The sequence below is a fragment of the Delphinus delphis genome, chromosome 5 (genome assembly GCF_949987515.2).
Source record: "Delphinus delphis chromosome 5, mDelDel1.2, whole genome shotgun sequence".
Classification (NCBI taxonomy): Eukaryota; Metazoa; Chordata; class Mammalia; order Artiodactyla; family Delphinidae; genus Delphinus; species Delphinus delphis.
The window spans coordinates 22,342,945-22,365,773 of NC_082687.1; the positions used below are offsets into that span (position 1 = coordinate 22,342,945).

The 22,829-nt window shown below is 42.1% G+C and overlaps 1 protein-coding gene across 1 annotated transcript in view; it reads left to right on the forward strand.

Annotated features, from left to right (window-relative positions):
- Positions 1–686: 686 nt before the first annotated feature.
- IL15 (interleukin 15) overlaps positions 687–22,829 on the forward strand; it is an 81,125-nt gene continuing 58,982 nt past the window's right edge. Inside the window, exon 1 of the mRNA XM_060011633.1 lies at positions 687–766. The gene's annotated coding sequence lies outside the window, so the exon portion shown is untranslated. The remainder of the gene's footprint in view (positions 767–22,829) is intronic.

The following is a 22,829-nucleotide window of genomic DNA, read 5'->3' on the forward strand; positions in this document are numbered from 1 at the left end:
ACACTGGACGACGCCCTAGGCTGGGAAAGTGGTCCACAGATAGGCACATTCGTTCATGTTCATTCACCCTCCGTGCCAACTACCTTGGACAAAGTAGTCGCCCAGGGGCCTTCCTCCCACGTTTTCTCTAGCAGGACTTCAGGGCCTTCCTTCTTCTAGGCCGTAGAGAGTGTCAAGGTCTGGAGTAGCCGCCCATTCCGTCCGATCCAACGCATTTTTCCCTTTCCTCTGGCCAACTTGGTCACGCGCTGCTCCCAGGTCTCAGTCTCAGCCCGGGCAGCCTGGCGTGCCATGCCCGGCGCCCGTGGATGCGGCAGGTGGACTCCGGGCCACCTCCTCGCGCCTTCCCTGCAGGTGCCGCAGGAGGGATAGGCCAAGTCCCGGTCCAGCGTCCCTGCGAGGCGGGGCCGGCGCTCCTAGACCTCCTCCCTCTGGCCCTGCAGGTTCTGAGATCCCGGGCTTGGCAGCGGCGGCCACCTCCCTGGGGGCGGGGAGCCAGGCCACCTGGGGCAGTCGGCCAAGGGCTGCCGCCACCCTCCCCTCCCTCAGCCTCCGCTGGGGGTGTTTATATTCGCCTCTCCTCTTTTCTCTTTCACTTTTCTTTTCGTTGGGAGTTGGGACTCCCTGGGTTCCAGGCGTCCAGGGGAACCCCAGCTGATTCATTCTTGGCCGCAGAGGCCCGACGCCCGGGAAGGGAGCCGGACGACCGCGCCCGCCCCGCCTCGCTGCCCGCCGCCCGCAACTCTGTAGCCCGGACTCGATGGAGGTACAGAGCTTGGCTTCTCCGCTTTGGGAGGGGAGGTGCTGGTGGCTGAAAGGGCGAGGGAACTCTCCCCAAAAGCCTTCGCCTCGGACTCCTCCCAGCTCTGGCCGGACGCACGCGTCTCCCCACAACAGGCTACCGGCCGGGCCGCCCCGCCCTCTTTTGGGGAACGCTTGACCGCGACTTCGGTTTTCGGTGGCGCTCCGCGCGGAGGTATTTCCCCTTCTGACCCTTTATTGCCGTCGCGGGTTCTCCTCGCCATCCTCCGCTTCCAGCCGAGCACAGATTGCTCGTCCACTAGCGGGTCCCCGCTCGGCTCCGCCGTCGGCTCCACCGACTCCGCACCGGCAGGCGGAGGGCGAGGGACGCGCGCCTGGCCAGCCCAGCCCAGCTGCGGGGTTCGGAGAAAGCGAGGTCCGGCGGCACAGAGCGCTGAGTTCTGCACCTCATCGAGCTCAGAAAGTTCAAGAAAGGTACCGCAGCTCCCGCTTCTTCCCTGCCCCCTCCCAAACTCCCCGCCGGCTGGTGCCAACTTGAGTGTGAACCCAGCACGTCTGACTCTATCTTAGTCAGTCAAATTACCCTCCTCTGCTTTGATCAGGACACTTAACCTTCCTTGGGAGAGGAATCTGCAAGAATGGTTACCGTTTGACAATCAGGCCTCCGTTTATATTATTTCCAGAAAATCAGTGCTAGAAACTTGGAAGAAATGCAGGAGACTTGTACTGCCGTGAAATCCTTATTCAAAGTGGCTTTAAATGAAAATCCAGTTAATTTTGTCAGGTGTTATTGAGACTCTTGCAAGTGTATGCAATGTGTTTGAATTTAGCTTATAATATATTGAATTTAACTTGAATTTCTGTGCATTTAAAACTTTGTTATTTTCGAAGTATATGTAAGGCAAGATTAATTCTTCAGTGTTGCTTATAACAGATTCTTAAACAGGGTGAGTCAGAAGTTTAGAAACTGGAAGTGAAATGGTTGTCACTAGCTATCTCCATTATGTTTTTAAAAGCTACAGTCTAATGTTATGACACTGGTAATGGTATCTCCTTGTAACTGATAGGCATTCTTATCTTGTCAGTGGGCTTCTAGAGGCTTCTTTGACTTGATTGAATAAACAGATCAGATCTAGGTGGTTACAGCATCCTGCTGTGCAGATGTGGACTGTTCTATGGAAAGCATCAGGGTACAATATACATTAAACTCCTGTCATTTTTATTAAAAAGCAGTGTGGTGGGCATGATAGACAGAGGGAGGAGATACAAAGGGAAGAACACAAGGATATAGAAAGGAAAGGACTGAAGACAAAGCAATAGCCATTTTAGATTTAAAAAGTGATGAAAAAATTTAAAGTTTTACTTCATAAAGTTAAGAAGTTTACAAAGTTCTGAAGGTTTGTTCTGGTTGTGTTTTAATGGCACACCCTTGTATTTCTTCCTCTGTTTTCTCCCGTCAAAGTTTTGGTCAGACTCAGAACAGCCTTTCCAGCAGTATCATCTGCTCTATGACAGAGTGACAGAGGGGTTAGGTTGGCCGCTGGACTTCTGGTAGGCAGAGTGTTCCCATACTTTTGGGTTCACTGTTCTCTGCTAATTTGGAGTGGGAACTCCAGAACCTGATTTGAAGCTACAATTTCTGGAATTAGGATTTTCCTACAGGTTACCAGTGGGTTTAAGAAAAACAATTTGATGCTTTCCGTTTAAATCCATGAAATTAATATGTAAATGTCAACAGCCGTATCACAGGACATAATGTTTGTCAGTGCAATACATGTTTATAAACTTCTTTGAAGGATGGGAGAAAGCAGTGGTCTAAAGTTTATTGAAATAGAATTTGATAATTGAAGAATTTTAAATCCTGGAAGGTTCTCCATCTCAGGTTTGCTGGCTCTGGGTGGATTTCAGGAAGGCGGTGAACGAAGCTCTGAAATGTTGTGTAAAGGGGATTTTTTCTGAGGAAAATAGCCATAACTCTAATGAGTTTTTTAAATGAGTCTCGAACCCTAACAGTTTTTAAAGCATTTTAAAACTTAGAAAACTGCCCTTTCTTCCTATCTTGCTTAGAGTTTACTGTTTAGCTGTATTCATTATGTAACTATTCTATTGAAGGTTAGTTAATGACAATACAGAGAGTACTGTTTTAGGTCCACAGCTTGACTATGGGAAATAATATGAATCATAGCTAACACTTGTTGAATTCTTATTATGTACTGGATGTTGTTCCAAGTATGTGTTTATTTTTAAAAAAATATCATAATAAACTTATGTGATGTAGGGACTGTATTTTATAACTGAAGAAATTGGAGCATAGAGTAGTAATTAAATAACTTTCCCAAAGTCACAGAGTGAGAAAGTGGTAGAGCTGGGGTTTGAACCCAGACAGATTTAAGAGCACCGATATTTATGAAGGGTGATATTATTTCCATAGAAATAGTTCCCACAGTTTGACAGTGACAATCAACCACTATTTCATTTTAATGCGGAGTGCTATAATGATGGAACATTCATTTAAAATTAATGCTTATATGGTACTTGTATAATTGACCTTATTAATTATATATTTAAAGATTATCTTTATGAGCAAATGATATTCACATGAGTGTCTATATGTGTTTGGTTCCTTGGAGAAAAATTTTTTTATGGTTCCTGAATGAAAACATTTGTCCAGTGTACATAGTTTTTGCTGGTAGAGCTTGGCAAATAGGCAAATGTGGATTGATCGATATGTCTGTATCTATCTATCTATCTATCTATCTTTCTATCTATCTTTCTATCTACCTATATATCCATCCATCCAAGTAAAAGGCTGGGATTCAGGGAGTGATCAGAAGACTCCCATATCACAGTGGAAGTGGTGTAGTCAACTATTCGGGAAGTCCCCTTTTCAGAAGATTTTATGGTCTGAGGGTTGGCAAGAAGCCAACTCCTGTTTTTAACTCAGTATTAGTGCTTTGATTTATTTACCCAGCGATTACAGATTACTTCATGAGACTGTTGAGGCCGAGCATCGCTGATGTGTTGTTGGCTGCTATCCTATTTTATGGATTGGATGGAAAAATTCCATAGGAAAGTTGAGAGAACATTTGTGGGTTTTGCTCATAGTGTTTACTCCTATTTAATGGTAATGTTACTAACTATAATCAATTTCATATATATTTATGATTATTTATTAACTTGCTACATGTCAGGGAATGTTACACTTTTTTTAAAAAAAAGTTATTCAGTGCCGGAATCAGAAATAGGAAATAAGAGGCTCTTTGATCTCTGTTCATTTCAACGATAGTATTTGTACACAATTTCTATCTGGAGGCGGAGTATGTATACACACATATCTTCCAGTGTTTTATCCCGCTGCAAATCTAGTGGTGCCTGGCAGGTCATTTTTAGAAGCAGAGGACTATATATAGACCACATGAGAAGGAGTAAAAAAAAGTCAATGCCTATAGTAGGTGATCATATTCTAAGTTGTTTCTTTTCCAGATGCTGAAGGAGAGTGACAGAAAATATTTTGTCAAGTAAAGGAATTGAAACCGAAAATGATCCCAGAAGAGGAAAATATTAGGGCTGTAAGGTTGGGGGTGGGGAGACTCTAAGGTCATGACACACGAGCCCAGTGACATAGTCAGTGATCTCTGTATCACTGAAGTCTCCTTACTGGGCCTCCTGCTTACATGCCTTTGGATAAAAATCTGGGACAGGAACTATGTTGACCCTTGAACAACAGGAGTTTGAACTGCGAGGTCCACTTATACAAGGCTTTTTTTTTTTACCGTAAATGCTGTGGTGTTACAGGATCCGTGGTTGGTTGAATCTGTGATGCAGAACCACGGATACGGAAGGACTGCGGTACCCAGGGCCTGCTGAAAATTACAGCGGATTTTCCACTGAGCGCAGTGTTGGCGCCCCTGACCCTGCTGTTGTTCAAGGGTTAGCTGTACCCTTGGCAAACTGTTAGCCCTGACTGCCAGCATTTTCAAATAATATTTTTTAATTGAACGTCTTAGTTAGATATTTTACAATATATTTCCCCAACTTTTTTGCTCTCCTTACTCCTCAGCACCAAAAATAAGCATATACAGTGAGATTTCATTCTCTAAAATAAATAACTATATTGTTAAAATTATTCATTATATTATTTTAAATATTATTAGTACACAATTAACCAAACTATCCCATTCACTTTTCTTTATCTTTTTTTTTGGCTGCGTTGGGTCTTCGTTGCTGCGTGCGGGCTTTCTGTAGTTGCGGCAAGCAGGGGCTACTCTTCATTGTGGTGCAAGGGCTTCTTATTGCGGTGGCTTCTCTTGTTGCGGAGCACGGGCTCTAGGTGCGTGGGCTTCAGTAGGTGTGGCACACGGGCTCAGTAGTTGTGGCGCACGGGCTTAGTTGCTCCGTGGCATGTGGGATCTTCCTGGACCAGGGATCGAACCCGTGTCTCCTGCATTGGAAGGCGGATTCTTAACCATTGTGCCACCACGGAAGCACCCCGCATTCACTTTTGATAAGTACTTATTAGCATAAAACTAAACTACATTGGAAATGATATCAGCGTAGAGGTGGGTAGTGTGGATATCACTGCTTTGACTAAAGAAGGTATCTCTAATATCAGTTTTTCCACTTGGCCCTGTATTTGGCACCTTGGACAGGCAAGGCGCATGGTAGGATTCTGGATGGGGGAGAGGTCCACCTTTCTTTCGTAAAATGGGAGAAGCATCATTATGAAAGAGGAAGCGGGGGGGGGGGGGAGAGAACTTGCTAGAAATCTGCTTTGCCTCAGGCACATTTCAGGCATATCACTTACACAAAGGGGCACCCAAGGAAGTAGTGGGTCTGGAAATTCATTTCTTTAGAGCTCCCTGTGGTCATACAGACCTTGGAAAGTCATGGGGGTTCCCCAGGAGTGCCCGTCCCTCACTTTGAAGAGCTCTGATCTAGTTCAGCCTCATCCCCATCCCCTGCCCGTGGTTTCTGGACTGCCATGGTTCACTGTGCTTAAAAGAAAGTATGTGTGTTCACGCCTGGGGTGGCGGGGGGGGGGCAGTAAAGAAGGGAGTGTGGCTGCGATAGATGCTTCCCACTGAAAGGAGTGAGGAGTAAGTTCCAGTCGGTCTTGGACAGCCTTTGCCCCCTCATCTCCAGTCATACCTGCTCTGCGCTCTAGACACACTTGCTGTATTCCTTGTCACTCCTTGTCAGCCTTCGAATGTCCTACTCACAAAGCCCACCGTCTCTAACTTTTGCTGCCCAGGCAGAATTATTCTCTCCCTGATACGAATTTATTTGGTGCTGTCTACATTCCCTTATAATAGCTTTTCTCTCTGTAAATTCATCTTCTTATGTGCCTGTCTCTACACTTACGTTTTGAATAAAGACAGGACAGTGGGTCCCGTGTCCCCAGCCAGGGGCTGGACACATAGTTGACTTATATTGACCTCAGTGATCACTGGACAATTTGACAGCTAAGCAGAGGCATGCAAAAGCAGGTAGGAAACCTAAGTAACACAGCAAAACACATCGCTGGAACGTTATAATAAAAACACTATCTTAGGAAAATAAGTCTGGGCTAGGATTTATTGAAGAAAAGAACAAATTGGAGCTGAGGAAACCAGCCAGAAATCTATTGCACTCATTCAGGGATGTAGTCTCATTCCTATTATCTGCTCAAGGACACAGTTCTAGTAATTTTTCTTTTTTTTTTTAATTCATCATCAATTTTCTTCTCTGTCTAATGAGTCTTTCCCATTACCATGCAGGCATGCTATAATTTCTCCCATTAGAAACAAAAAACAAAAAGTCTCTGTTGACCTCATGTTTCTCTCCAGTTACCACCTGGTTTTTCTCTCCCCATTTTATAGGACAACTTTCAAAGTCAACCCTATTCTGTCTCCAGGGTCTCTCTTCTCATCCTCTCTTGACCCAGCCAGGCTGTCATCCCCACTATTGTATGAAAAATGCACTTGTCAAAGGCACTAAGAACCCATGTTAAATCCAGTGATTAGTGCTGGGTTCTCTTCCTAGGTGCCCTGTCAGCAGAACTAGAAAGTTCTTCATTTGGCTTCCAGGCCATCCCCTCTCCTTATTGTCCTTTTTCCTCACCAGCACCTATTGCAGTCTCTTCTGCCAGTTCCTTGCTTTCTTAACCTCTAAATGTAGGCATCTGTGGGCTCAGTTCGTGACCTTTTCTCTGGCTGTGCTCAATCCCTTGGTGATCTCAATCTCATGGCTTTTGACACCTTCCCAAGTGGTGATTCATAAATTCATGTCTGGAGTCATGACTTTTCTCTGAACTCCAGACTCATACATAGAAGCCTCTTCACCATCTCTGATTGGATATCTAGTTCTCACTGGATTCCTGACTTAACCCCCAAAACTGCTTCTCCCACTGTCTTCTTCATCTCACAAATCCATTCTTGTAGCTGCATAGATCATTCTTGTTTTCTCACACCCCACATTTAATCTGCTAAATCATTCAGCTGTGCCTCCAAGATAGATCCCACATCTGACCTGCTTACCATCTTCACTGCTGCCACATGGGCCCAGGCCACCGTTAATCATGCCTCATGGTATAGTGGCAAGAGGTGGTCTCTCTGTTGCTCTGCTTGTCCCTCCCCCCACCCCCACCCCAAGAAGATTTCAGTTATCTGTTCTTACTTATCTGCATTAAACCAACAAACAAAACCACAAAACAAACAAACAAAAACCACTCCAGAATGCAGTGGCTTAAAAAACAAAAATTTGTTATTTGTCATGATGCTGCAGTCTGGGCTACATGCAGCTGGTCAGTTCCTCTAAGCCTGCTGGGCATGAAACACCCAAGAAGGTTTCTTCATTTGTCCATCTGGAACCTCAGCTGGGCTGGCTGTGAAGTTAAAGGCTCCTCCTTTGATTCTTCCTTTTCCGTAAGAAATAGCTCTTGCTATAGCAGTTGAGCAGGGTGCTTCCTGCTCATGGTGAGTTAGGGATCTAGAGACTTTTTTGTGTGTCCTTCTTTTTTGTTTAGCTGGTGGGGCTTTTTTTTTGGTGGGGGGGAGGGTACCATTTTCTTATAAACCTTGGGGGCTTCCTGTAAACTTTATTGAGGTTCACTCCATTGGAAAAGACATACCCAGAAAACTCTTGAGACGGACTCCGGTTTACTTTGGCTGTGAGTCAGAATGCTGTAGGAAAAGCCTTCAAGGCCTTTAGAAACACCTTTGTCTCACTGATAGGGTCTATGAGGTGCCACTTTAAATCCATTCTAGATTTAATGAGGCGTCTTCCAGCCACATACTTGATTTGATCTTTAACCTGAGAGTCCATTGTACTAATAGGCCCTGGATTTGATCTTTACCCTAAGACTACTTCTTTCTTTGAGAATCTTGTGTTGTCTCGAGAGACAAGAATGACAGTAAGTTTAGTTTTCCAACCTGGCAAGTCCTGGGTTGAATGATTTCTTCTAAATTCAGCTTGAACGTTCCTCTTTCTCTTCCTGCAATTAATCCTAGGCTGCAAAAGGAAGCCAATGATCACATTCAGAAATTTTCTTAGCCAGGTCCACAAGTTTATTAGATATGTTTTCTTTCTTCCATATTATTGCAGGCAACTGTGCAACGTGAGTTGCCCTCTCTCCAGCCTCTAATAATAATTTCATCACTGCCTTTCTCGCCTCACTAACAGTGAGTGTCCTTGCTATGTACTCCCCAGGTGTCTACCTATCACCCGATCTTATATCAATTTCAGTGTCAATTACTAATTGCTATGTAAATAACTACCCCCCAAATTTAGGAGTGTAAAATCAAAGTGATTTTATTTGTTTAAAGTTCCAAGATTAGAAGTTTGGACAGGACCCAGTGGCAATGACTTGTCTCTATGCCAGAATGTCTGTGGTCTCAGCTGGTATGACTCCAAAGGACTGTCTGAGATTGTTTAAGAAATTGGGTCATATGTGGGGCCTCAGTCCTGGCTGTTGGCTGGGTTCCTTCATGCTTCTCCACTTGGCTTTTCCCCATGGCTAGATTGGGATTACTCACATGGTGGTCTCAGGGTTGTTAGACTCCTTACATAGTATCCAGCTTCTATAAAAGGGAAGCAGGAACTGCAGATGCTCTGAAGGCCTGGGCCTGGAATTCCCAGACTGTCACATTTGTCTCATTTTATTGCGAAAAGCAAGGCAGGAGGCCATCTCAGATTCAAGAGGAGAGGACATAGACTCAGCCTCTTGCTGGGTAGTATGTTATGCTTGTTCATGGAAAGAAGGCATTGATGGGTGGCCACCATCTTGAAGATTATCTGTCACACGTTGGGATCCTGCTAAAGCATTGATCCAGTTACGCCACTCCTCTATTCACAACCCTCTATTGCCATCTCATTGTACTTCAATAAAAGCCGAATTCCATTACAGTGGTCAGTAAGGCCCTCGGTGATTCGTACCTCTGCTGCCTCATGTGCTCTTCCTCCCTTAGCTCAGGGCTTCAGTCACACCGACAACCTTTCTATTCATCACCCATACTGCTCTGTTCTTGTCTCCGTGTCTTTGAACTTGCTGTTCCCCCTGCTTAGACTGTTTTCTCTCAGATGTGGCCCAGTCCCTTACTTCATGGGGGGCCTGGCTCAAATACCCTCTTTGCAGGGAGGCTTTCCCTGACTGGTGTACTTCGTGTTGCATTCCCACCAGCATTCTCTGCTTAAACTCTCCTCCAGACGCCCACAACTACTTGCCGTACTGCCAGGTTTACACTACCCTATCCAAAACTCTTAGGGTCGGATGTGTTTGGAATTGAGATTTTTTTCAGTTTTTGGACAGGTCATTTTTATAGACTGAGTTGTGTCTCTCCCTCTCCCCACCAAATCCGTATATTGAAGCTCAACCCCCAGTGTGACTGTATTTGGAGACGGGACTCTCAGGAGGTAACTCTGGTATACGAGGTCATAAGAGTGGAGCCCTAATCCAGAAGGACTGCTGTCTTTATTAGAAGAGGAAGAGACTCCAGGAGTTGACACGTACAGAGGAAAGGCCATGTGCAGACGTAGTGAGAAGGTGGCTGTCTGCAGACTAGGAAGAAAGTCGTTACTGACCCTTCCAGCACTTTGCTCTTGTACTTCCAGCCTCCAGAATGTGAGAAGATAAATTTCTGATGTGTGGGTCATCCACTCTCTGGTATTCTGTTACAGCAGCCCTAGCAGAGCAGACTAAGAGAGTGACATAATGCCTTTGCTATATACTGTGTGACAACTACGGTATATAGTAAGCTTATCCAGGGACCTCCTCAAAAGTGAAATAAATACAGATTGTAAGTAGTCTTATGCCAGTTCATGTTTTGTTAACCAGTAAATTAAGCAAAACGTTCAGTTCTTAGAGCCCTTTTGAGTTAAGATTTTCAGATAAGGAGCAATGGACTTATATATGTTTTATTTAATGATTTGTTTGTTAATTCTCACCTGTCCCCATTTGCACATGAGCTACAGGAGAGCATGTAGTTTTATTTCATTCATTGCTATATCCCCATCATGTCAGTGCCTGGCAAATGATAGACTCTCGATAAATATTTGCTGAGTGGATGCTAAAGGGTAGAATATGTTAAAAGTAATGGGGAATAAAAGAAGGGCTATTTCAAAGAAGATCTAATTTGTTTATACATTTTATTTATTCGTTGAATTGATTTAAAATAATTTTGAGTGCCTAGTATGGGCCAGGCACTCTTCTAAGCCCTTGACGGGCCTTCATTCAGTGAGAGGTGCAGAGTACAGGGAGGATCCTGAAGACTGAGTGGGAGTGAGGAAAAGTAGACATTGCAGGAACTGATATGGGTCCTAGCTAAAACATGGGGGTGAGGCAGGGAAATGGATGAGCTTCCCTGTGGAAAGCTCAAGATTGAGATAACAGTGGAACGTAAAGCCGAAAATGTCCTGCAAGTCATTAGAAGTACTGCACTGAAGATCGCGTGAGCTGTTAGTACAAGAGATTTTAGTTTATGGGTTAATAGTCAAGAATTATTGACTGAAGCCATTGACTGTCGGAATGTCTCCCCAGGAGGCAAAAGTATGTAAAGAAGGTTTGGGGTCATACGAAGACCAGAGTGTCTGTTACTGAGCTGCGCACTCTGGAAGAGGAAATGTTCAGGCAATGTCTTCAGGAAAGCGTTGGCCAGTTTCCAGGTCCTCTAAAGAGAACGTTAGGCTTTTCACACTTTCTAGCCTTTGCTTGCCTGTCCTGCGCACTCTGTCTGCTCCTCTCATGATGGATTTTATATTCGCCATATGCCTCTTCTTACACCCACATCTTTTCTTTCCTTTTTTTAATTGAGGTATAATTGACATATAACGTCATGTGAGTTTCAGGTGTACAACATAATGATCCAACACTTGTGTATAGGACAAAATGATCACCACCGTAAGCTTAGTTAACGTGTGTCACCATAGATGGTTATAATTTTTTTCTTATGCTGAGAACTTTTAAGATTTATTCTCTTAGCAACTTTCAGGTATGCACTGTAGTACTGTTACCCAGAGTCATCATGCTGTACATTACATCCCCATGACTTATTTGTATTATAACTACAAGTTTGTACCTTTTGACCCCCTGCATGCATTTTGCCCCCCACCTCTGGCAACCAAGCACCCATGTGTTCTCTCTACGAGTCCCTTGCTCCATGAAGTTCTCTCGGCAAAACCTCAACTTTACCTCCTCTCTAGCCACCTGGAAATATTGATCACGCCTCTCCTCTGTTCTGCCCCCACTGATGGATACTTCTCTAAGTACCTGCAGTATTTTCTATATTGACTCGTACTCACATTGCCCCTCTCCTCAAGTAAATGATACAGGTGGTACAAAGGATGACAAGAATTGTGATGGAGTTGGAGGGGCTGAAGTTTGGGAAACGCTGTGTCCTTGTGTGCCAAGCACTTGCTTGGTACACAGTAGAGCTTTAATAATGTTATTTTTGTTGTCAGTAATCTATCACATATTGCTGAGGGGATCAAGTAATATCAGGTTCTGAGAAAAGGAGTTTGACTGGAAATAAGTCACTAGTGATCACATAACGGTCGGAATGTCCCAGCATATGCTTTATTGTCAGTATCAGGAAGGGAAATAGAACTTTCTGAGAGTCTGATTTGGGCCAGGCTACAGATAGAATCCTTATACTCATTTTTAGATGATACAGATGAGCTTCTTAGATTAATATGAGGTTTTTAGAACTGAGAAAAGAAATAGGTTGTTTAATAGGTTTTTTTTGCCAGTTTTATTATTTGAAAGAATAATTGTATAAATTGCAAAGTAAATGCTTCAATTAAAGAAAGGAAGTAGAAGCAAGTCACACCCTATTTTCTAAATTCCTTCAAATAGAAATCCTTTCGTCTTCCTACTTCAACAGTATTTGCTAAGTATTTTGAAAAAAAAAATTCGAAAGTACAAAAAAGATGAGAGGAATTTTGTAAAAATTGTAGTATTGTTAATATTTAATTTATTTGGTGTCTTTTTTCCTGAGAATCCAAGAGAACAAATATGCAGTCGTAACAACATTGTCACTTTAAAATTTGCAGTAATTCCAAATGTCAAATTAAAAAAAAATCTATATTTCATATCTTTCGACTCTATGCCTAGAAAGCAAGATCCTTCTCATTGCTTCGTGCAGGACTTCTCAAACTTCAGACATGTGGTTTTCTGATGGCTTATTAGATTTGATATTGAGGTATTTCTCTTCTGCACTTTGACCTCTAAGGCACATTCCTCAGCTTCTGCAGTTCACAAAGCATTGGCTTCTGGCGATGGTTTTGAATCAGGGAGGCTAACGACAGACCGGAAGCTCTCCCAGTCATTGGCAGATGTTTATGATTTACTGAGCACGTTCCCTGTACATGGCTCTCTGCCAAGCGCTGTGAGGGGTAAAAACATGCACCAAACATGATTCCTTTTAGAGACTTATTATCTAGTGGAGCAATGAATATCTGTGCACGAAGAACTGAGGTACCCAGTATACAACTGTCCATGCTCTAAGGAGACCATGCTTTCTTTCATCGCTAAACGTACGGACGTGCACGTCCCTCATTGGGACTATTTCATCCAATGTCTTTTCCTCACTCTTCCTCCTGACCCACTTACCTGATCCAGAGGTGTTACTTTGACATTGTTTTCTCTGGGAATATTTCCCCTAAGCCTCCAAGATTGGATTAGGTATCTCCCATTCTTAATTTCATTTAGTAAATATTTCAATACAGTTGGCCCACCGTATCCACAGGCTCTGCATCCTCGGGATCAACGGACTGCAGATTGAAAATATTCGGGGGGGAAAAAAATTCTAGAAGGTTCCATAAAGTAAAACTTGAATTTGCTACTCACTGGCAACTATTTACATAACGTTTACATTGTGTTAGGTATTGTAAGTAAACTATAGATGGTTCCAAGTATATCGGAGGATGAGTGTAGGTCATATGCAAATACTGTATTATTTCATATAAGGGACTTGAGCATCTGCAGATGCTGGTATCCGTTAGGGTCCTTGAAGCTGGTGGATACAGAAAAAGGACTGTGGTTAGCATTTACTGTCAGCCACATGCCAAGCACTTTCACCTGTGTAACCCTCCCAAGCTCTGTGAGATGTTTTCCTCACCACTTTTTAGGTGACGAAACTGAAGCAGCAGGAGTTTACGTGCCTTGGCCAGGCTCCACCGTGAGGTGGAATTAGAGTTTGAACCCAGGTCTCTCTGCAGAGCCTGCACTCTTCACCTAGCGGGTGCTGCGTCACTGGAAAAACTAATAAGAGGCGTAAAGATTAAAAGGGAGGAGATAAAAATTACCATTGTTTATAAATGAAAGCTGTGAATATTAACAAACTACGAAGACTAGTAAGCGAGTTCAGCAAGATGGCCAGGCAGGCAGAAGAGTAACAAAAAATGAAGAGCATTTTTCAACACTAAATAAAATGTTAGCTAACATAACACAGTAGTAAAGTACTCAGAGCAGCAGGAAGACACCACAATCAAACGGAGTTCACTTAAAGCTTGTTTGGATGGCCCAATATTAGAAAATCTATCAATATGATCTTAAGGCATGCAGAAAAAGTTATTATCAAGCTCTTAAATAAGAGCTTGATAAGATTAGATGGGATCATCCAAATAAATGCATGAATAAATGAATGAATGAATGATTCCTACTAAAACATCTCTGGTAAACATCATACTTAACATAGAACTTTTTTTTTTCTTTTTAATTTTTATTGGAGTATAGTTTATTTACAGTGTTTTGTTAGTTCCTGCTGTACAGCAAAGTGAATCGGATATACATATACATATATCCAATTTTTTTAGATTCTGTTCCCATATAGGTCATTACAGAGTATTGAGAAGACTTCCCAGTGCTCTACAGTAGGTCATTATTAGTTATCTATTGTATATATAGTAGTGTGTATGTGTCGAACACATGTGCTTTTAATTCCAAACTTTCTCATCTCCTCTGGAACCATGCTCCATTAAGTATCACTTCATTTGCCGCTATCTAGAGTTCGTACATTTTCAATCACTCATTTAATTTCACAATCACTTCCAAACATGATTCACTTCTGACTGAGAAACGCAATCTATTTCTTTTTTTTTTTTTAGCATCTTTATTGAGGTATAATTACTTTACAATGTTGTGTTAGTTTCTGCTGTATAACAAAGTGAATCAGCTACAAGTATACATATATCCCCATATATCCTCCCTCTTGTGTCTCCCTCCCACCTTCCCTATCCCACTCCTCTAGGTGGTCACAAAGCACCGAGCTGATCTCCCTGTGTTATGTGGCTGCTTCCCACTATCTATTTTACATTTGGTAGTGTATATATGTCAATGCCACTCTCTCACTTCGTCCCAGCTTACCCCTCCCCCTCCCCATGTCCTCAATTCCATTCTCTAGGTCTGCGTATGTCTCTTTATTCCTGTCCTGCCCCTAGGTTCTTCAGAACCTTTTTTTTTTTTTTAAGATTTCATATATATGTGTTAGCATATGGTATTTGTTTTTCTCTTTGTGACTTACTTCACTCTGTATGACAGACTCTAGGTCCATACACCTCACTACAAATAACTCAATTTCATTTCTTTTTATGGCTGAGTAATATCCCATTTTATATATGTGCCACAGCTTCTTTATCCATTCATCTGTTGATGGACACTTGGGTTCCTTCCATGTCCTGGCTATTGTAAATAGTGCTGCAATGAACATTGTGGTACATGACTCTTTTTGAATTATGGTTTTCTCAGGGTATATGCCCAGTAGTGGGATTACTGGGTCATATGGTAGTTCTTTTTTTAGTTTTTTAAGGAAACTCCACTGTTCTCCATAGTGGCTGTATCAAGTTACATTGCCACCAACAGTGCAAGAGGGCTCCCTTTTCTCCACACCATCTCCAGCATTTATTGTTTGTAGATTTTCTGACGATGGCCATCCTGACTGGGGTGAAGTGATACCTCATTGTAGTTCTGATTTGCATTTCTCTAATAATTAGTGATGTTAAGCATCCTTTCATGTGTTTGTTGGCAATCTGTATATCTTCTTTGGAGAAATGTCTGTTTAGGTCTTCTGCCCATTTTTGGATTGGGTTGTTTGGTTTTTTTTTGATATTGAGCTGCATGAGCTGCTTGTATATTTTGGAGATTAATCTGTCAGTTGCTTCATTTGCAAATATTTTCTCCCATTCTGAGAGTTGTCTTTTCATCTTGTTTATGGTTTCCTTTGCTGTGCAAAAGCTTTTAAGTTTCATTAGGTCCCAATTGTTTATTTTCGTTTTTATTTCCATTTCTCTAGGAGGTGGGTCAAAAACGATCTTGCTGTGATTTATGTCATAGTGTGTTCTGCCTATGTTTTCCTCTAAGAGTTTGATAGTGTCTGGCCTCACATTTAGGTCCTTAATCCATTTTGAGTTTATTTTTGTGTATGGTGTTAGGGAGTGTTCTAATTTCATTCTTTTACATGTACCTGTCCAGTTTTCCCAGCACCACTTATTGAAGAGGCTGTCTTTTCTCCATTGTATATTCTTGCCTCCTTTATCAAAGATAAGTTGACCATATGTGCTTGGGTTTATCTCTGGGCTTTCTATCCTGTTCCATTGATCTATATTTCTGTTTTTGTGCCAGTACCGTACTGTCTTCATTACTGTAGCTTTGTAGTATAGTCTGAAGTCAGGGAGCCTGATTCCTCCAGCTTCTTTTTCTTTCTCAAGATTGCTTTGGCTATTTGGGGTCCTTTGTGTTTCCATACAAATTATGCAATTTTTTGTTCTAGTTCTGTGAAAGATGCCAGTGGTAGTTTGATAGGGATTGCATTGAATCTGTAGATTGCTTTGGGTGGTAGAGTCATTTTCACAATGTTGATTCTTCCAATCCAAGAACATGGTATATCTGTCCATCTATTTGTATCATCTTTAATTTCTTTCATCAGGGTCTTATAGCTTTCTGCATACAGGTCTTTTGTCTCCTTAGGTAGGTTTATTCCTAGGTATTTTACTCTTCTAGTTGCAATGGTAAATGGGAGTGTTTCCTTAATTTCTCTTTCAGATTTTTTATCATTAGTGTATAGGAATGCAAGAGATTTCTGTGCATTAATTTTGTATCCTGCTACTTTACCAGATTCATTGATTAGCTCTCGTAGTTTTCTGGTAGCATCTTTAGGATTCTCTACATAGAGTATCATGTCATCTGCAAACAGTGACAGCTTTACTACTTCTTTTCTGATTTAGATTCCTTTTATTTCTTTTTCTTCTTGATTGCTGTGGCTAAAACTTCCAAAACTATGTTGAATAATAGTGGTGAGAATGGTCAACCTTGTCTTGTTCCTGATCTTAGTGGAAGTGGTTTTTTAACCATTGAGAACAATGTTGGCTGTGGGGTTGCTGTATATGGCCTTTATTATGTTGAGGTGGGTTCCCTCTGTGCCCACTTTCTGGAGAGTTTTTATCATAAATGGGTGTTGAATTTTGTCTGAAGCTTTTCCTGCATCTATTGAGATTATCATATGGCTTTTATCCTTCAGTTTGTTAATATGGTGTATCACTTTGATTGATTTGCATATATTCAAAAATCCTTGCATTCCTGGGATAAACCCCACTTGATCATGGTGTATGATCCTTTTAATGTGCTGTTGGATTCTGTTTGCTAGTATTTTGTTGAGGATTTTTGCATCTATGTTCATCAGTGATATTGGCCTTTAATTTTCTTTTTTTGTGACATCTTTGTCTGTTTTTGGTATCAGGGTGATGGTGACCTTGTAGAATGAGTTTGGGAGTGTTCCTCCCTCTGCTATATTTTGGAAGAGTTTGAGAAGAATAGGTGTTTTCTCTTCTCTAAATGTTTGATAGAATTCACCTGTGAAGCCATCTGGTCCTGGGCTTTTGTTTGTTGGAAGATTTTTAGTCACAGTTTCAATTTCAGTGCTTGTGATTGGTCTGTTCATATTTTCTTTTTCTTCCTGGTTCAGTCTCGAAGGTTGTGCTTTTCTAAGAATTTGTCCATTTCTTCCAGGTGGTCCATTTTATTGGCATATAGTTGCTTGTCATAATCTCTCATGATCCTTTGTATATCTGCAGTGTCAGTTGTTACTTCTCCTTTTTCATTTCTAATTCTGTCAATTTCAGTCTTTTCCCTTTTTTCCTCAATGATGATTCTGGCTAACGGTTTATCAGTTTTGTTTATTTTCTCAAAGAACCAGCTTTTAGTTTTATTGATCTTTGCTATTGTTTCCTTCATTTCTTTTTAATTTATTTCTGACCTGAACTTTATGATTTCTTTCCTTCTGCTAACTTTTGGGTTTTTTTGTTCTTCTTTCTCTAATTGCTTTAGGTGTAAGGTTAGGTTGTTTGTTTGAGATGTTTCTTGTTTCTTGTGGTAGGATTGTATTGCTATAAACTTCCCTCTTAGAACTGCTTCTGCTTCATCCCATAGGTTTTGGGTCATCTTGTTTTGACTGTCATTTGTTTCTAGGTATTTTTTGATTTCCTCATTGATTTCTTCAGTGATCTCTTGGTTATTTAGTAGTGTATTGTTTAGCCTCCATATGTTTGTATTTTTTTTTTTTTTTTTGCAGTACACGGGCCTCTCACTGTTGTGGTCTCTCCCGTTGCAGAGCACAGGCTCTGGACACACAGGCTCAGCGGCCATGGCTCATGGGCCTAGCCGTTCCATGTCATGTGGGATCTTCCCAGACCGGGGCACGAACCCGTGTCCCCTGCATTGGCAGGCAGATTCTCAACCACTGCGCCACCAGGGAAGCCCCCGATTTCAATTTTCTTAAATTTACCAAGGCTTGATTTGTGATCCAAGATATGATCTCTCCTGGAGAATGTTCCATGAGCACTTGAGAAGAAAGTGTATCCTGTTGTTTTTGGATGGATTGTCCTGTAATAATCAATTAAGTCCATCTTGTTTAATGTGTCATTTAAAGCTCGTGTTTCCTTATTGATTTTCATTTTTGATGATCTGTCCATTGGTGAAAGTGGGGTGTTAAAGTCCCCTACTATTATTGTGTTACTGTCGATTTCCCCTTTTACAGCTGTTAGCATTTGCCTTATGTTTTGAGGTTCTCCTATATGGGGTGCATAAATATTTACAATTGTTATATCTTCTTGGATTGATTCCTTGATCACTATGTAGTGTCCTTCTTTGTCTCTTGTAATAGTCTTTATTTTAAAGTCTATTTTGTCTGATATGAGAATTGCTACTCCAGCTTTCTTTTGATTTCCATTTGCATGGAATATCTTTCTCTATCCCCTCACTTTCAGTCTGTATGTGTCCCTAGGTCTGAAGTGGGTCTTTGTAAACAGCATATATATGGGTCTTGTTTTTACATCCATTCAGCCAGTCTGTGTCTTTTGGTTGGAGCATTTAATCCATTTACATTGTTGGTAATTATCTATATGTATGTTCTTATGACCATTTTCTTAATTGTTTTGGGTTTATTTTTGTAGGTCCTTTCCTTCTCTTGTTTTTCCCACCTAGGGAAGTTCCTTTAGCATTTGTTGCAAAGCTGGTTTGGTGGTGCTGAATTCTCTTAACATTTTCTTGTCTGTAAAGGTTTTAATTTCTCTGTCAAATATGAATGAGATCCTTGCTGGGTAGAGTAATCTTGGTTGTAGGTTTTTCTCTTTCATCACTTTAAATATGTCCTGCCACTCCCTTCTGGATTGGAGAGTTTCTGCTGAAAGATCAGCTGTTAACCTTATGGGGATTCTGTTGTATGTTATTTGTTGCTTTTCCCTTGCTGCTTTTAATATTTTTTCTTTGTATTTAATTTTTGACAGTTTGATTAATATGTGTGTTGGCATGTTTCTCTTTGGATTTATCCTGCATGGGACTCTCTGCATTTCCTGGACTTGATTGACTATTTTGTTTCACACATTAGGGAAGTTTTCACGTATAATCTCTTCAAATATTTTCTCAGTCCATTTCTTTCTCTCTTCCTCTTCTGTTACCCCTATAATTTGAATGTTGATGCATTCAATGCTGTCACAGAGGTCTCTGAGACTCTCCTCAATTCTTTTCATTCTTTATTCTGCTCTGCAGCAGTTATTTCTAGTATTTTATCTTCCAGGTCACTTATCCGTTCTTCTGCCTCAGTTATTCTGCTATGGGTCCCTTCTAGAGGATTTTTAATTTCATTTATTGTGTTCATCATTGTTTGTTTGCTGTTTAGTTCTTCTAGGTCATGGTTAAATGTTTCTTTTATTTTCTCCATTCTATTTCCAAGGTTTTGGATCATCTTTACTGTCATTACTCTGAATTCTTTTTCAGGTAGACTACCTATTTCCTCTTCATTTGTTTGGTCTGGTGGGTTTTTACCTTGCTCCTTCATCTGTTGTGTATTTCTCTGTCTTCTCACTTTGTTTAACTTACTGTGTTTGGGATCTCCTTTTCGCAGGCTGCTGGTTTTTAGTTCCCATTGTTTTTGGTGTCTGCACGTAGTGGGTAAGGTTGATTTAGTGGGTTGTGTAGGCTTCCTGGTGGAGGGGACTGGTGCCTGTGTTCTGGTGGATGTGGCTGGTTCTTGTCTTTCTGGTGTACAGGACCACGTCTGGTGGTGTGTTTTGGGGTGTCTATGAAGTTATTATGGTTTTAGGCAGTCTCTGTGCTAATGGATGGGGTTGTGTTCCTGTCTTGCTAGTTGTTTGGCATAGGGTGTCCAGCACTGAAGCCTGATGGTCGTTGATTGGAGCTGGGTCTTTGCATTGACAATCTCTGGGAGATCTCTCACTGATTGATATTACGTGGGGCCGGGTGTTCTCTCTTGTTCCAATGTCCTGAACTCAGCTCTCCCACCTCAGAGGCTCAGGCCTGACACCCAGCCGGAGCACCAATACCCTGTCAGCCACACGGCTCTGAAGAAAAGGGATAAATTAATTAATAAGTTAATAAGTTAAATAAAGTTATTAAAATAAAAAAATTATTAAAATTTTTTAAGTAATTAAAAAAAGGGCACAACCAAACCAATAAACAAATCCACCAATGATAACAAGTGCTAAAAACTATACTAAGATAAACATAAAATTCAGAAACTTGTCAGTCTCATACAGCAAACCCCAAGTCTAGAGTTGTTCCCAAAGTCCACTGCCTCAGTTTTGGGATGATTCGTTGTCTATTCAGGTATTCCACAGATGCAGGGTACATCAGGTTGATTGTGGGGATTTAATCCACTGCTCTTGAGGCTGCTGGGAGAGATTTCCCTTTCTCTTCTTTGTTCGCACAGCTGCCGGGGTTCAGCTTTGGATTTGGCCCCGCCTCTGCATGTAGGTCGCCCTCTGTTGTCTGTTCTTCGCCCAGACAGGACGGGGTTAAAGGAGCCGCTGATTCGGGGGCTCTGGCTTATTCTGGCCAGGGAGAGGGAGAGGTACAGAATGTGGGGTGAGCCTGCAGTGGCAGAGGCCGGCGTGACATTGCACCAACCTGAGGCACGTTGTGTGTTCTCCTGGGGCAGCTGTCCCTGGATCACGGGACCCTGGCAGTGGCGGGCTGCACAGGCTCCCGGGAGCAGAGGTGTGGAGAGTGACCTGTGCTCGCACACAGGCTTCTTTGTGGCTGCAGTAGCAGCCTTAGCATTTCAAGCCCGTCTCTGGTGTCCGCGCTGATAGCCACGGCCTGTGCCCTTCTCTGGAGCTCGTTTAGTCTGTGCTCTGAATTCCCTCTCCTCGTGCACCCCAAAACAATGGTCTCTTAACTCTTAGGCAGGTGCAGAATTCTTCCCAGTCTCCCTCCCGGCTAGCTGTGTTGCACTACCCGCCTTCAGGCTGTGTTCACGCAGCCAACCCCAGTCCTCTCCGTGGGATTTGAACTACGAAGCCGAAACCGGAGCCTCAACTCCCAGCCCCGCCCGCCCCGGCGGGTGAGCAGACAAGCCTCTCAGGCTGGTGAGTGCTGGTTGACACCGATCCTCTGTGCGGGAATCTCTCTACGTTGCCCTCTGCACCCCTGTTGCTGTGCTCTCCTCCGTGGCTCCGAAGCTTCCCCCCTCCGCCACCCGCAGCCTCCGCCCGCGAAGGGGCTTCCTAGTGTGTGGAAACCTTTCCTCCCTCACAGCTCCCTCCCACTGGTGCAGGTCCCACCCCTGTTCTTTTGTCTCTGCTTTTTCTTTTTTCTTTTGCCCTACCCAGGTACGTGGGGGGTTTCTTGCCTTTTGGGAGGTCTGAGGTCTTCTGCCAGCGTTCAGTAGGTGTTCTGTAGGAGTTGTTCCACATGCAGATGTACTTCTGATGTATTTGTGGAGAGGAAGGTGATCTCCATGTCTTACTCCTCCACCATCTTGAAGACCTTCCCCTTAACATAGAACTTTAAACAGCATTTTCTTTCGTCTTGAGAAACGATGAGGATATTGGTTTCTATGCAACTATTTAAGAGAGTACTGAAGACAGAGATAAGAGTTAACAGCTCATTTTCACTGAGTACTTACTGCGTGCTAAGCAGTATTCTAAGTGCTTTATTTGTTTTGCTTATTTAAACAGTAGTAGACTCTAAGTTCTTTACTTATCTTTGCTTCCTATATCTTTCTGCTTCCTCCAAAAATTAGTTCAAACAGGATCAATGAAGGGTCAATTCTTCAGAGATATCATATGCCTGTGGCTATATTAATTTTGTCTGCACATTTAAATAATGGTTTCCCTGGATATTTAATTCTAGCTACAAGGTTATTTTTCTTCAACATTGTAGGGTCTCTGCTCCACTGTCTTCTTGCATCTGTTGTTTCTTTCAAGGACCTGATGTCTGTCTGAACTTTGTCCACTTTCACGCTAATGAATATTTCTGAAGTTTCTGCTTGGCCTGACTGTTCTTGAATGCCACTAAAATATTCCCGACTGAGTCTGGCTTTGTTTTTAATTTATGTTCTTTGCCACTCTATTGTCTTCTTTATTTTGAGGTCTTATATTTGCAATTTTAGAAAAATTCTGATAATTATTTTCTCATTTATGCCCTCCCCCCTTTTTTTTGCCAGACCGCAAGTGGATAGAAGTTGAAATTTCTGCTTTCATCCTCTATGTCGTTTGAGTCTTCCTTCATTTTCCCCTTCTAGTCGTTTGTCCCTGAAGCCTCTGAGGACAGTGCCTGATCTAACCATGTAGCTCATTCTTTCACTGTCCAGCAGTATTCATTCCGGCATTCAAGCTATTTACTTAATTCCTTACTTTATCACTTATTTTTAAAATATTTATTATACCCAGTTATTTCTTCATCATTTCTTCCTCCTGATTCATGTTTCCAAAATACTTCTTACTGTTCTACAGGGAATTTACTATTTTAAAAAATTCTGGTTTAAATCCTTATCTGTTCCGTAGGCTTTCCCCATCTGGCTTACTTTTTTCCAGGCTTTGTCACTCTTTTATGGAGTTCCCACTATATATTCTTCCCTATAAGTTTGTCTTTCTTCAGTTGAGATCATTGTTAGCCTAATGTTATCAGCCAAAAGATAAAGCCCTTGGCTGTAGCTGTGGTTCTCCAAATGTGTTGGTTGGGGCACCTTTCAGGTTGAAGACCCTTTACTGTTGCCTCTGGATTTAACAGCTCCACAACTCTCCACTCTTCCGATACCTTGTTTCCAAAGGATCCTTCCCAGTCTCTTGCTGTTGGTACCCCA